This window comes from Ixodes scapularis, unplaced genomic scaffold (genome assembly GCF_016920785.2).
Source record: "Ixodes scapularis isolate PalLabHiFi unplaced genomic scaffold, ASM1692078v2 ptg000910l_1__unscaffolded, whole genome shotgun sequence".
NCBI classification, from domain to species: domain Eukaryota; kingdom Metazoa; phylum Arthropoda; class Arachnida; order Ixodida; family Ixodidae; genus Ixodes; species Ixodes scapularis.
In genome coordinates this window covers 98,195-112,272 of record NW_024610067.1, presented here as the reverse complement: position 1 = coordinate 112,272, position 14,078 = coordinate 98,195, and positions in this window count along the sequence as shown.

Below are 14,078 nucleotides of genomic sequence, written 5' to 3'. Positions count from 1 at the left end.
CAGAAATCGAACGGATGGAACACACCCTCAAAGGCATCGCAGATGATGCCTTCCAGCTACTTGTCATTAAGGATTGCTCGACTGTCGACGACGTCCTGAAAGAGTGCCGCAGGTTCGAAGCTGCAAAGACTCGCAGGATAGCGCACAAATTCAACCGTTTGCCAAACACCCCGGCAACATCATCTTGCGAAGACTCTAATACTAACACAGAGCGCATCACGAAAATCGTCCGCCGAGAACTGGAGGCGATGATGCCCGCTGACGGTGTTTCCCCGTCTCCCCACTCATCGACTAGCGAGTTATCCATCGCCGCCGTTAAAACTGTCGTTAGGCAAGAAATGGAGAAGTTCGGCGGCTCGCCGCGTCCAAGTCTTCGATCATCATTTGGTCAACAGGCAAAGACACCCCAATGCTGCGCCTGTGAATCTTCAACTGCGACGCCATCCTTCAGACCGTACCACCGACGTGATCCCGCCACGTGGAGGACCCCCGCCAACCGACCCATTTGTTTTGCTTGCGGTATGGCTGGTCACGTCACCCGCTACTTTCGAAATCGCTGGAACAACCGACAACCAAACAACCGGACGTTTCTACCCACCAATGACGGTCGTTATTACAATAGAAACTTCGCTTCACCCTCTGATGACTACCCAAGCGAAGATGCAACATTCTATCGCTCATCGCGGAACCCTCGCCCTCAGTCCCCGCGTCGCCGCCAGTCATTGTCCCCACTCGTTCGCCGCCCCGTTTCGCCGTCCCATGATCTTCGACCCTCGGAAAACTGAACCATGCAGCTTCAGGAGGTGAGGCTGCATCACAGTTTATAGCCGCAAATCCTCTACAGAATATCGTCACTACATCTCATAATCGACTCATGGTTCATATTGACGGGATTAGCGCATTAGCCCTTGTCGACACTGGAGCCGCGGTGTCCATAATGCGCGAAGACCTCCGACGACGCTTACGAAAAGGTCTGACGCCACCTGACACGAAAACGCTCCGCGGTGCAGATAGCGGCATTATTTCACCTCATGGCATGTTCGGCGCTCGCATAATTGTTAACAACAAGACTACCTTCACCCTTTTTACAGTCCTTATAACCTGTCCCCACGAGATCATCCTCGGCTGGGACTTTCTCTCCTCACATTCCGCCCTCATCGACTGTGCCAAAGGCGAGATTGAGCTCGATACCAGTGAGTCCTGCGACGTTTCTGACTCAGTTGTGTCCAGATTATGTTGTTTTGAGACATCACGGATTCCTCCCTTGTCTGCTGCCGCCATAAATGTCACAACGACCCACTCGATTCAAGACGGTGACTACATTATCACACCGAATATGAGTATCTTGCTTGAGAGGCAACTTGCATTACCACACTGCGTCGCAACTATCCAAAGTGGTGCCACAGGTTTATGGATAGTCAATATTGGTCAGAGTCATCAAATATTACCGAAAGGTATGACTATTGCACGAAGTTTTCCTATTATCAATTGTGTCGTCGCAGCCATTTCCGAGGAACAATCAGAAAGCACCGTCGCAACGCAACTATCGTGCCCTGCCTTGATCAGCATTACAACCATGATTGATCCGACTTTGGACGAGGATAAGATCCATCAACTTCACGACCTACTTTCCAAGTACCACACCATCTTTGACTTTCCAAGTCGTCCTCTTGGCCAGACAAATGCAGTTATTCACCAAATTGACACCGGTACTGAACCTCCAATCCACCACCGTCCTTACCGAGTATCACCGAGCGAACGCCGCGCTATCCAACATGAAGTTAATAAGATGCTGTCACAAAACGTTGTCCAGTCCTCGTCAAGTGCTTGGTCCTCTCCTGTCGTCTTAGTAAAAAATAAGGACGAATCATGGCGCTTCTGCGTCGATTACCGCAAATTAAACAAGATAACAAAAAAAGATGTGTACCCTCTGCCCCGTATCGACGATACTCTCGATTGCTTATATGGCGCTGAATATTTTTCCTCTATTGACCTACGCTCGGGGTATTGGCAGATCAGCGTCGACGAATCGTACCGCGAGAAAACTGCGTTCATCACACCTGATGGACTCTTCGAATTTAAGGTGATGCCCTTTGGCCTTTGCAATGCGGCAGCCACGTTCGAAAGAATGATGGACCGTCTCCTCAAAGGCCTAAAATGGGTAACCTGCTTATGCTACCTCGATGATGTAATCATCTTCTCTGACTCATTCTCCAAGCACCTCGAACGTGTGCAGCAAGTTCTTGAAGTTTTTCAACAATCTGGACTGCAACTCAACTCATCAAAATGTCGGTTCGGAAGTCAGCAAATTAAAGTCCTGGGACATCTCGTCGACAAAATGGTATCCTCCCAGACCCAGAAAAAATTCAGGCAGTCAAAGGTTTTCCCAAACCTCAATCAACGAAAGACCTTAGGAGTTTTTTGGGGCTTTGCTCCTACTTTCGCCGCTTCATTCGAGACTTTGCACACATCGCGCTACCACTGTCCTCTCTCCTCAAGAAGCATCAACCTTTCGAATGGCACCATCAACACCACTCGTCGTTCGGATATCTCAAGGCTGCTTTGACATCAAGCCCATTTTTGGACATTTCGACGACACGGCACCCACCGAAATTCGAGCCGATGCCAGTGGTCACGGCATCGGAGCTGTTCTTGCGCAACATCAACTTGGTACAGAACGAGTAATTGCCTACGCCAGCCGCCTCCTTTCGCCAGCTGAACGTAATTACACAATCTCTGAGAGGGAATGCTTGGCTGTGGCATGGTCAATTTGTAAATTTCGGCCATACCTCTTTGGGCGTCCCTTTCGTGTCATAACTGATCACCACGCGCTCTGCTGGCTGTCGTCCTTGAAAGATCCCATTGGCCGCCTCGGCCGCTGGTCGCTTCGACTTCAAGAATACGACTTTACCATCGTACACAAATCTGGAAAAATGCACCAAGATGCTGACTGTTTGTCCCGCTACCCAGTGAGCCCAGTCGATTCCTCAGATGGCACTGAACTGCCTGTCCTTCCAATCTCAGACTCCCTCAACCTTGCCCAGGAACAAGGCCGTGACCCAGCTCTTCGAGCTCACATTGAACATCTTGCGTCAAACCTAAACCAGCCACCCTCAGGACTCTTTCGCATTCGAAACGACATCCTATACCGGCAAAATTTCAGACCAGATGGATTACCGTGGCTTGTAGTTGTTCCTAAACACCTAAGGACAACTATTCTCAACGAACTACACGACGTCCCTTCATCAGGTCATCTTGGTCTGCTTCGCACCTACACAAAGGTTAAGGAACGTTTTTATTGGCCTGGCATGTATCAAACTGTTCAGAAATATGTCTCCTCATGCGACCCTTGTCAACGTCGAAAGAAACCGCATACTCGACCATCAGGACTCCTTCAACCACTGCACCCTCCGCTCAGCCCATTCCAGCGACTCGGAGTTGATTTTCTAGGACCATTTCCTTTGTCACGCACTGACAACCGCTGGATCGCAGTTGCAATAGACCACACCACTCGTTATGCGATCACCCGCGCCCTTCCAACCAGTACTGCAGTTGACCTAGCCAATTTCATCTTGGAGGACGTCATATTGAATTACGGAGCTCCCCGAGAACTACTCAGCGATCGTGGACGTTCTTTCCTCTCGCGCGTGGTCTCAGAAATCTTGCAATCCTGCTCCGTACGCCACCAAGTCACCACCGCTTATCATCCACAAACAAATGGATTGACCGAGCGATTGAACAGGACATTATCCGACATGCTGTCTATGTACGTCTCGTCCGACCACAGCAATTGGGACGCCGCCTTACCCTATATCACTTTTGCATATAATTCTTCACGCCACGACACAACGGGTTTTACCCCATTTTATCTACTCTTTGGCCGTGAACCCCCCTTAATGATTGATTCTCTCCTTCCACTTCAACCAGACGATTCGCTAACAGCATTCGCATCCGATGCAGTAAGTCGAGCCGAAGACGCCCGCCAATTAGCTCGTCTACGCACACTCGATTCCCAAGAGCGCCAGTGCATCGGTATGACAGTTCCCACCAGCATGTTAGTTTTTCTCCCGGAGATCTTGTCCTTCTTTGGACACCGCAGCGCCATGTCGGATTGGCCGACAAGCTACAACATCGTTACATTGGACCCTACCGGATCTGCCACAAATCTAGTGACGTCACCTATGTAATAGAACCCCTCCATCAACAAAACGACGGACGCCGCAAACAACGAGAAACAGTGCACGTGCTCCGTCTAAAGCCATACATCGCACCGTCGGCCCCGTAGCTCAACGACGAGACGTCGTTTTCTTACCGAGGGAGGTAATCTTACGAAGAGGAAGGAAACGAAGACGGGCAATCAGGCAGGAAAAAAGGAAGAAGTGCCCAATCGCCGGATCCCTCAAGTTCGAAGCACCCACCTCATGCTTCTCCTACAACCCTCCTTAATCTTCTGTAAATAAAGCATCTTTCACCGTAACAATATATATATATATATATATATATATATATATATATATTAACTGTAAGCCCGTAAGCATGAACCCCTCACTGCGCAAATCTCCGCCTCCTCAAAATGTCGTGATGGCGGTCTGATTCAGGTGACAGAGTTTCAGAGCTTGTCGCTTTCTGCATCCAAGTTTTAAGCGATTATTTGAAAATCTCAATGGAAAAATGTCGGTTGTAAAGGCCACCAATCAATAGACGTCAACGGCGACAGCTACCGGGAACGGGCCTGATATTCGTATTGAAGCTTTCTCAAAATACCTTCTAATGTTAATATCAGTTAACGGAAAGCCCAGAAACGTTTCGCATCCAGTCCGTACCGTTAGCTCTATATTTGAGTGAAAAGAGACTTTTGGGTTGTGCAGTTTTGTCTTTTGGTGAACAATAGACAATGCCAATTGGTTTTTGTGTGCACGCATTATATATATATATATATATATATACGGCTGGCGTGAAATGTCACAGCACTTTGTTAGTCTAACTCTCCGTTTAGTTACACAACGAGTCTGTAGTGTAGAGACAAATGTTCCTAGACTCATTACTCTTTTTGTTTTCTTTTAGGACTGTGTCAAGAAGGAGTTTGCGAATGTTTTGTCCTAACCTTTTTCAACAATGATGACAGAATGAATGCGTCATATAAAAGGGGGTTATTCAAATCCTCCAATGAACTTGGAGGTTGATTCTAAGTACAATAAAACGGAAAGAAATTAAATGCGCTGCCAATAATGTCGTCACTCTTAAAGGTTCCTGTTTTCAACACGTTTTGTCACCGTTTCCTGAAAATATTGCTCTAACTATAATGGAGAACAATCAGTCATCTTTCTAGACCGATAGCTTTGTAGGGTTAACCAACTTGAAGAACCGTGCAAGCACAAATGCGTGGGTCGGTGAGTTTGTAACCACTAAACTACCTTGAGAAAACAAAAACGGCAAGAGGTGCCCAGGATCTAACCCTGATTACCGGCGCGGAAGCCGAGAGCGCAGCTAACGGAGCTACGGTTCCAGCACGCAGGAACGGGAGGAGAAGAAGGAGGTGGTGTGAGGAAGCACGCGGAGCCGAGAGTGGTGAAAAGAGCAGGAATACGAGCTCTCCCTTGCTTGGTGACCGAAAACATTTAACGCGTAGCCTTTGCATCTGGGTGGTGCAGAAGGGAAGCCCGCGCTTCGTTGCAAAAAGTCAACGGTGTGAAGCAATCTGTTTCTACTGAAACTCTTGCCCTAGGCATTACCCACCCTATAAAGCTGCCGCAATTCAACGCGTTGGGCAGATTTACCAAATGTGCACCCATAATCTTTCTTTTTAATACAACGGTCGCTTACAGCGCATAATGTTTGTTGTTTACTAAAAGCGATATGAATAGTGGGTGACAGCTTAAGAAACGCAGCGCGTGTCGTGCCCTTGCGATAATATTATCGCGCCTTGCTCAATCAAAATGGGAGATTTGACAATAAGGACGCAAAGAAGGAAACACGAAGCAAACCGTAGTGAATATAATTTGCCTCGCCCCGTGTTTCGTTAGTTTTCAGTGACAGTAAAAATAAATTAATCTTGCGAAGCATGCGGTCACGACTGACAGGTTGCGCGGCGATGACGTTTTGAGGGTACACAAATCTTAATGAGACAGACTTCAGCTCAGACGTAAAGAAGGAAAAAAAAAGTAAAAATTAATGGTTGCCGTTTACATTAAAATCAGCTGTACAGCATTATCTAAGCTTATTCGCGCCGATATTTTTTGCTGGCGCCCTATAAATGTTTCAGTTCGTGATGTCACGACCAGGACTGTCCTGATCCTGACACCACGAGTTGTAATTTTTGGCTTCTTATTATTGGCTACCAGTTACAAGTTTGATGGAGTGTGCAAACAACGCGATGTAAACATGGAGTCTTCACATACCTAAGCTAACACCGCCAAAGTTATCAGCCCGACGTTTTTTTTTACTGATTTACGTCGACGGAAGCCTAAATCAATCGTAATAAAGACATAGTTAGCGCCTGGCAAATCGCTAATGCCAACCACAACGACGCTTTTGGACATGTAAGTCACCAATAGTCATTGACGGAGTTTCAGTTATCCCGCAATCTGCCCGCGTTCGCTACATTCGATTAGGTTTTAGTGTTTTTGCGCACGTGCCGCCAAAGCCCGGCCATAGCCTCCTTGATATTCACCAAGCCTGGCAGTTTGACAACGGAGTCATAGAGTGCTCGGTCGGAGATTCGAAGCGCGAGGATCTGGTAGCACAGACCATCAAAGAGCCATTTCTCGGAGAACCTGGACGTCAGCGCACAGCTTTTGCAGCGGTGAGGACCCGAAACAAACTTGTTTGCTCGGAAGAAGTTGCAGTATAAAAACCCAAAGAGAAGGAGCTACAAGGACAAGCGGCGTCTCGCCGCAGCGGGGCACCCGTCACGTGTCTCTCCTCTCATCCGTTGTCTGCCGCTCCACCTTTTCTATTTCGGCGGCCGCTTTTTCCATTTCGGAGGCCGCTTCTCGTGGCGATCTCACAGGCTTTGTCAGTACATAGGAGGCTATGGCACGGCGCTAAGCAACCAGCGCGTCCTGGATGCCAGGCGTTTGAATGATATGCCTTCCTGTTTTCCCCTTCTCAGTGATTGCAGCCAGTAATGCCTATGGCACGGCAATTGTCCGTTTTACTTCGCGTGCCCGTTATAGTTTGCGCTATTTTATATGTTTAACTAAGATGAACCAACCAGCCCAGCAACGCAGCTTACTAGAAGCCAAGGCCAGTGTTTGACGTCATTCTTAATGGCTCCCCGACCCGCCACAAGCGGAAAACAGGCTCAACCTCGACGAGAGGCGCGGCGCAGCCATAGACGCGTCCTATTTGTCGTCGCTGGGTGCGTCTGTACCGTTCGTTGTGAGACGCTGCGAGACGCGCTGGAGGAAAAGCAGACGCGAGCTAGGCAGCGTAGTCTAGATCTACTGGTAGTGACGTTTTTATTGTTTTTTTTCGTTGTTTTTTTTTTGGGGGGGGAGAGGGGGAATGAGGCGCAGCCTTGTCTTCTAGGTGGTGTTGCGATAACTCATTGCGGTTGATTGGGGTGCGCGGAACGACGACGGATTAATATGATCATCGCTGCAAAGCCGTATATTGATAGAGTTTGGCGATTCATTTGTAAGTATAGGAGGCAAAAGACTAGGCGCAATTGGTCAAGAGCGGACTGGGCGTGTTTCAGGGCGTCTTCACAGGTTCAAATCTCGCCAGTCAGAAGCCGCCAATAATGCATTGGCGATGGTCGCAAGAAACAAACTTAACAATTGTGTTATATTGACGCTGGGTGACTGAAGTCACGTGCACAATAAATGTGCACGTGAATTTTCGATCACGATCATGCAAAATCAAAATCTACCAGAACGATCGACGTGCTCCGTACACCAAGGGTCGAAGGGTGGGAAAATACCGTCCGCGTGGTCAGACTCCGACCGAGCAAAACAAGAGCTTGAGCGGCGCATTCGATTCTTACATCTTTTTGCGTATACATAATCGAAACATCACGAGACGAGGCGACGAAAGCCTCGCCTCCTCACCGGTGTTCGCCCTGCGACGAGAAAGGGTGGAAGGCTTCGCGGCAGCAGATTATACTCCACTTCAAGGTGTGACGTCAACAACGTCGGGATGAGGGGGCAGTCGTATGATGTTGGTCTTCTCCTTGGGTCTGTCCACTATTTTGCTTCCTTGTTTCAGAATAGTGGGTTATTTGAACTAGGGAGTTGTCATGTTAATAATGCTACAAAAATATTAAAAAATATATATATCTTTGTTGTATTTATTTGGTTCGGATTAAGAAGATTGTCTGTTATCACTACAATGAAACAGAACAACAAGACTTTCAGCTAATAAGCAGAGGTGGATCAACATCAGATTGCTATCATTGCATCGGAAGGTGAAACTCCATGTTCTCTTATTCTGGGTATTGAATCCCTAGCTTTTGAGCATCATTTAGTCAGTTGTTATTTTTAGGGGTGCGAGTGTTAATAAATAACGTCGAGACGTTACAAAGTAAGATGTGAATAAAATCACCGAATAGCCCATGAACGACGACAACATCTTTGGTTTTTTTTAAACACGCGGTTGGCTTCCACAAGTGGTTTTCGTTATAGCGTGGTGAACAGAACAGGGAACAAAACGACAAGGACAGAGAAAAGGAGCATGCACAACACATAAGCGCTGACTCGCAACTGTATTTATACACAAAAGGAAGATGAATAGGACGTTCTGAAAGACACAAAGGGCACGCAGCGCGTGTCACACGCGACACGACACACTCTAAGAAAAAGGGGAGCGCGACTTAGTCCCCGATCCCCGAGGGGAGCAAGTGCGTTGCCACAGCCATTAGTCTCCTCGGGGACTAACAGGAAGGGGAGTAGCCGTTTCACCCCTCCATCAGTCTTTCACAGTTCCTCCGATGGGATCAAATGTTGCGCCGTTGCAATTGACCCCTAGAGATTAACTGTTAAGCCCTTGTACTTGGTCTCCTGGGACCAAATGTTACACCGTTTCAATTGAACCCCGAGGACGAACTGTAAGGCCCTTGCACTTGGACCCCTGGAACTAAATGTTACACCGTTTCAAATGAACCCCGAGGACCAACTGCTCGGTCGTTGCACTTGAACCCGTCAGTCTAAACTTTGCGTCCTTAAATGCAGACCCCTTGGACTAAAGGTTTCTCCTTTACATTTGGTCCCGAGCCACAAATCTCCAAAACGAAACTGTGCAGTTCATGTTAAACGTAGCTGTATTGCTTTGTAGATACACATCGCATTCAAGGATGACTGAAGTCGAAGTTCCTGGGCAGTAGAATCCACGATAAGGCCGAATTCTGAAGAGTGCATTTGCGTCGACGATGGCTTGGACACTGGGACGTCTGTCCAAACCGGTCGTGGTCCAAGCACCGTGTATTGGGGTACCGGCAGCTTCTTGCCTGTTTGCGAGGAATTTGGACTATTATTAGAGAGTTTTAGTAGATCGTTCCCATGACTCCGATAACGATACCCGATACTCCGCCACCGCCTCCCTTGAGCATGCATAGTATCGTTATCGGGGCTATCGGAAGTATCGGAACGATCTACTAAAACTCTCTAGTAACAGGGCAGCGTGAAATACTCGATCGCTCGACAAAAGTATGAGATAAAATATACGCATAATAAAATAACATATAGGCTGCATAAGTGCTACAATGGTTCACATACAACATGCGATGTGTTGACAGAAGACCAGCGCAATATTCGATTTTTAGTAGACCATTCGCTGCGAACTACAGACCCTCCGTGTGCGTGCTCAAACTATGCTTCAAAGTGACGGTGTAGCGAACAAACGATAACCATACGAATATCTGCCATGCCAACACGCGTGGCAGTGATGCAACGCCGCGTGACGCACGTGTGGCGCGTACAAGACACAGATCACGAGCTCTGCCCGAACGTCGAGACTGGCTGGGATCAAGGCGGCAGCAGGTTGGATTTTTAGCAGCTCCTTTTTTTCTCTTTTATTAATTGTGGTGATAAATATTTGTTTGTTTTTAAACCGGCAAACGTCTTTCTGTCGCCACAAACTGATGACCCGGAGAACGCTCCACGTCCGAAGACCTTCATCTTCTGCGCCAAGGGTATCCAAGCCACCCTACCTCGCAATGTCTCCTCCTGAGCAGCCCGCTGCGGGTCAATTGTCAGCACTCCACCTTCGCCTGCCTCCATTCTGGACGACGGACCCACAGATCTGGTTTGCCCAAGTGGAGAGCCAGTTTACCACCTGGCGCATTACTTCAGAAGTCCAGAGGTTCCACCACATCATCGCAGCGCTTCCGCCAGATATCGCAGCGGAAATCAGGGAACTGGTCCTTACACCGCCTGCGAACGCTCCTAACGACACTTTTAAGGCGGAGCTCATACGGAGGACCACGTCTTCGGAACAGCGCCGACTACAACAGCTCCTCACTTCAGAGGAGTCGGGCGACCGCAAGCCTTCACAGCTGCTGCGGCGCCTTCAACAACTTCTGAGTGAGAAGGCGCCTACCTTCGACGTCGCGTTGCTCTGGGAGCTTTTCCTTCAGAGGCTGCCGACTAACGTCCGCATGGTCCTGACGTGTGCGTCTGAACTTAACGTTGAAGAACTTGCAAAGCTCGCAGACTCCGTCATAGAAGTCGCTGTGCCCACCATTGCACAAGTCCAAGGTGATACCGGACCACTAGCGTCCACGACTTCAGCTGCTGGCGTGACGACTACCACAGCCGACGTCCGCCGCCTTAGGGAGGAGTTTCATCGTGAGATAGGACGCCTGTCTGCTGAGATCGCTGCCCTCACCACCAGCATTTCAACACGCCGACGTCACAGATCGACTTCCCAACAGCGTCGGCATCGTTCTCCCTCGCCCTCCCAAGGTACTATCGGGGAAAAATGAAATGCGAACAGAGGAGCGCGTGGCTCGCGGTACCGGCTGCGCCGCCTGGAAATGAGCCCAGGAGCGAGGGTGCGTGGCCTACTCCAACGTGTTCACGCCCCTCCCTCTGCGGTCCCCGAGCTTCAGCAGTGCGCCTCTTGGTGTGCTGAAAGCTATCACCGCTATCTTTGCTGGCTCAGCGCGTGCGGCGCAAAGAAGCTCGCCGCATTTGCCGAGCAGGCAAAGATAGCGGTGACAGCTTTAAGCGCACTGAGAGGCGCACTGCCGAAGCTGGGGGAGCGCCAATCGAGGGGCGTGAACACATCGAAGTAGGCCACGCACCCTCGCCCCTAGGCTCACTTCCAGGCGGCGCAGCCTGTACCGCGAGCCACGCGCTCCTCTGTTCGCATTTCATTTTTCCCCGATAGTACGTGCTGGTACCATCGCACTTTCGGTGCGCAAGCCAAGAAGTGCGTTCCACCATGCACGGCCTCGAAAAACGCCCACACCCACAACTAGAGCCGGCGAGTGGTGCCGGTTCCGAAGCCAGCCGTCTCTTTTTCATATCAAACAAGAATTCTGGTTTTCGGTTCCTAGTCGACACCGGCGCCGAGGTTAGCATCCTTCCAGTGACGTCCATCTCAAGCAAGCCAGAGCGCTCCAACGTTACTTTGTAAGCGGCGAACAAGTCTGCCATTGCCACCTACGGCGAACGAGCGCTCACACTAAACATAGGCTTGCGACGACCTCTAAGATAGGTGTTCCTGGTGGCTGAGGTGACGCATCCAATCTTCGGGGCAGATTTTATTCATCACTTCAAACTCTTAGTGGACATGCAGCGACTGCGCCTTGTGGATTCAAGGACCAACTTCGAAGTCGAAGGCATAGAATCCTCATCATCACTCCCGCAACGTTGCACTCCACCCGCCACAAAGTTTGAAGATCTGCTTTGAAGGTTTGAAGATATGCTACGCTCACACGGCCTGCCAACTTTCTACAGCCAGTGGAACATGACGTCACTTATCACATCGTGACGACCGGACCTCCCACTCCCGGATGGCCGCCAATCCGCATAGGATAGGCGGCCATCCGGTGACTACCGTGCGCTGAACAACTTCACCGTTCCAGACCGCTATCCCCTACCACACATCACGGATTTCACCGCGACGCTGGAAGGGACAACTATATTTTCAAAAATCGATCTAGTCAAAGCTTACCACCAGATCCCGGTGGAACCATCCAGCATACCGAAGACGGCTATCATCACTCCGTTTGGCCTCTTCGAGTATGTCAGGATGCCATTCGGCCTTCGTAACGCGGCACAGACATTTCCGCGATTTGTCGACAGCGTCACCCGTGGGCTAACATTTTGCTTCGCATATGTCGACGATATCCTGGTGTCCAGCGCTGATGCCGAGCAACATCTTGAACACCTAGAGATCCTCTTCCAGCGCCTGGCTCAATATGGACTCATTATCAACAAGGCCAAATGTCAGTTTGGCGTTTCCGAACTGGATTTTCTAGGCCACCACGTCGACTCCAAAGGCTTCCGCCCACTTTCATCAAAAGTCGACGCGGTCACAACGTTCCCCACACTAACGTCGCGCAGGAAGCTTCGATAGTTCCTCGGACTTGTGAATTTTTACCGGCGTTTTCTACCACACTGTGCAACTATTCTGCAGCCCCTGACCGATCTCCTGAAGGGAAATCAGCGCGACTCTGCACCTCTACCAGAGTCTCCAGAAGCAGCGGAGGCGTTCGGGGCGATCAAGGCATCGCTCGCAGAAGCTGCACTATTAGCGCATCCATTAACTGGTGCGCCTCTCTGTGTGATGACAGACGCCTCAGATGTCGCTCTCGACGGAGTGCTTCAACAGCTTGTTGGTGGACACTGGCAACCTCTAGGATTCTTTTCCAAGAAACTTTCGCCAGCGGAGTCCCGCTACAGTACCTTCAGCCGAGAACTCCTAGGTATCTACCTTACCATCAAGCATTTTCGGCACTACCTAGAGGGTCGGGAATTTCACGTCCTCACCGACCACAAGCCGATCACTTTTGCAATTCAAGCAACACACAGCCGTCTCTCCTCCAGGGAAAGTCGACATCTTTCGTTTATCGCAGAATTTACTTGTGACATCCGCCACATCAAGGGCATGGACAACTCACCTGCTGATGCGTTGTCTCGGATCACCTGTTGCAAAGCCATCCCCACAGCTGTAGATTTCGCTGCTCTAGCAGCAGCTCAGCAGGGCGACCAGCAGATCCTGAGACTACGTTCCGCGTCGAGCAACCTTGATCTACGCGACGTTTTACTCCCAGGCTGCGATACAACGGTCATCTACGACATGTCCACAGGTGCACCTCGACCAGTGGTACCGCCCATTTTCCGGTGGCTCATTTTTAACTCGCTGCACAACCTCTCTCATCCCAGCATCCGAGCGACCCAACATCTCGTCGCTCAATGCTTTGTTTGGCAGGGAATGAACAAAGATGTGCGCGCGTGGGCACGTACTTGTCTTCTCTGTCAGTGTTCCAAGGTTCAACGACATACCTTTGCACCTTTCGCTACAATGAAGACAGCCACCGCTCGTTTCGACGACATTCACCTGGACATTGTAGGTCCTTTACCACTATCGCAAGGAGCCAGATACATGCTGACGTGCATAGACTGATTCACGCGTTGGCCAGAGGCCTTCCCGACTGCAGACATCTGCACGACAACAATTGTGAAGACCCTAGTCGACAGCTGGATATCGCGTTTCGGCGTTCCGTCAACTATATCCAACGACCGAGGCGCACAGTTCGAATCGAGGCTGTTTTAGGAGCTCATGGTAGTCGTCGGAACATCTCGCATTCGTACCACAGCGTACCATCCTGCTGCTAACGGCCTGGTGGAAAGGTTCCACCGAGCATTAAAGGCCGCACTAAAAGCACACAACGACTTTAACAACTGGGCCAGACTACTTCCTATCGTCCTGCTAGGCCTGCGCACTAGCCTCAAGACAGACATTGGATGCACTGCCGCAGACCTCGTCTATCGACAGAAGCTTCGCCTCCCAGCTGAAATGATTTCCACTCCGCTTAATTCTACCGTGCCCGATCCTCTCAGCTATGCCACACAACTTGGAGAAGTGATGCGGAACCTTCGTGCCACACCAACAAGGCACCACGACCGCCA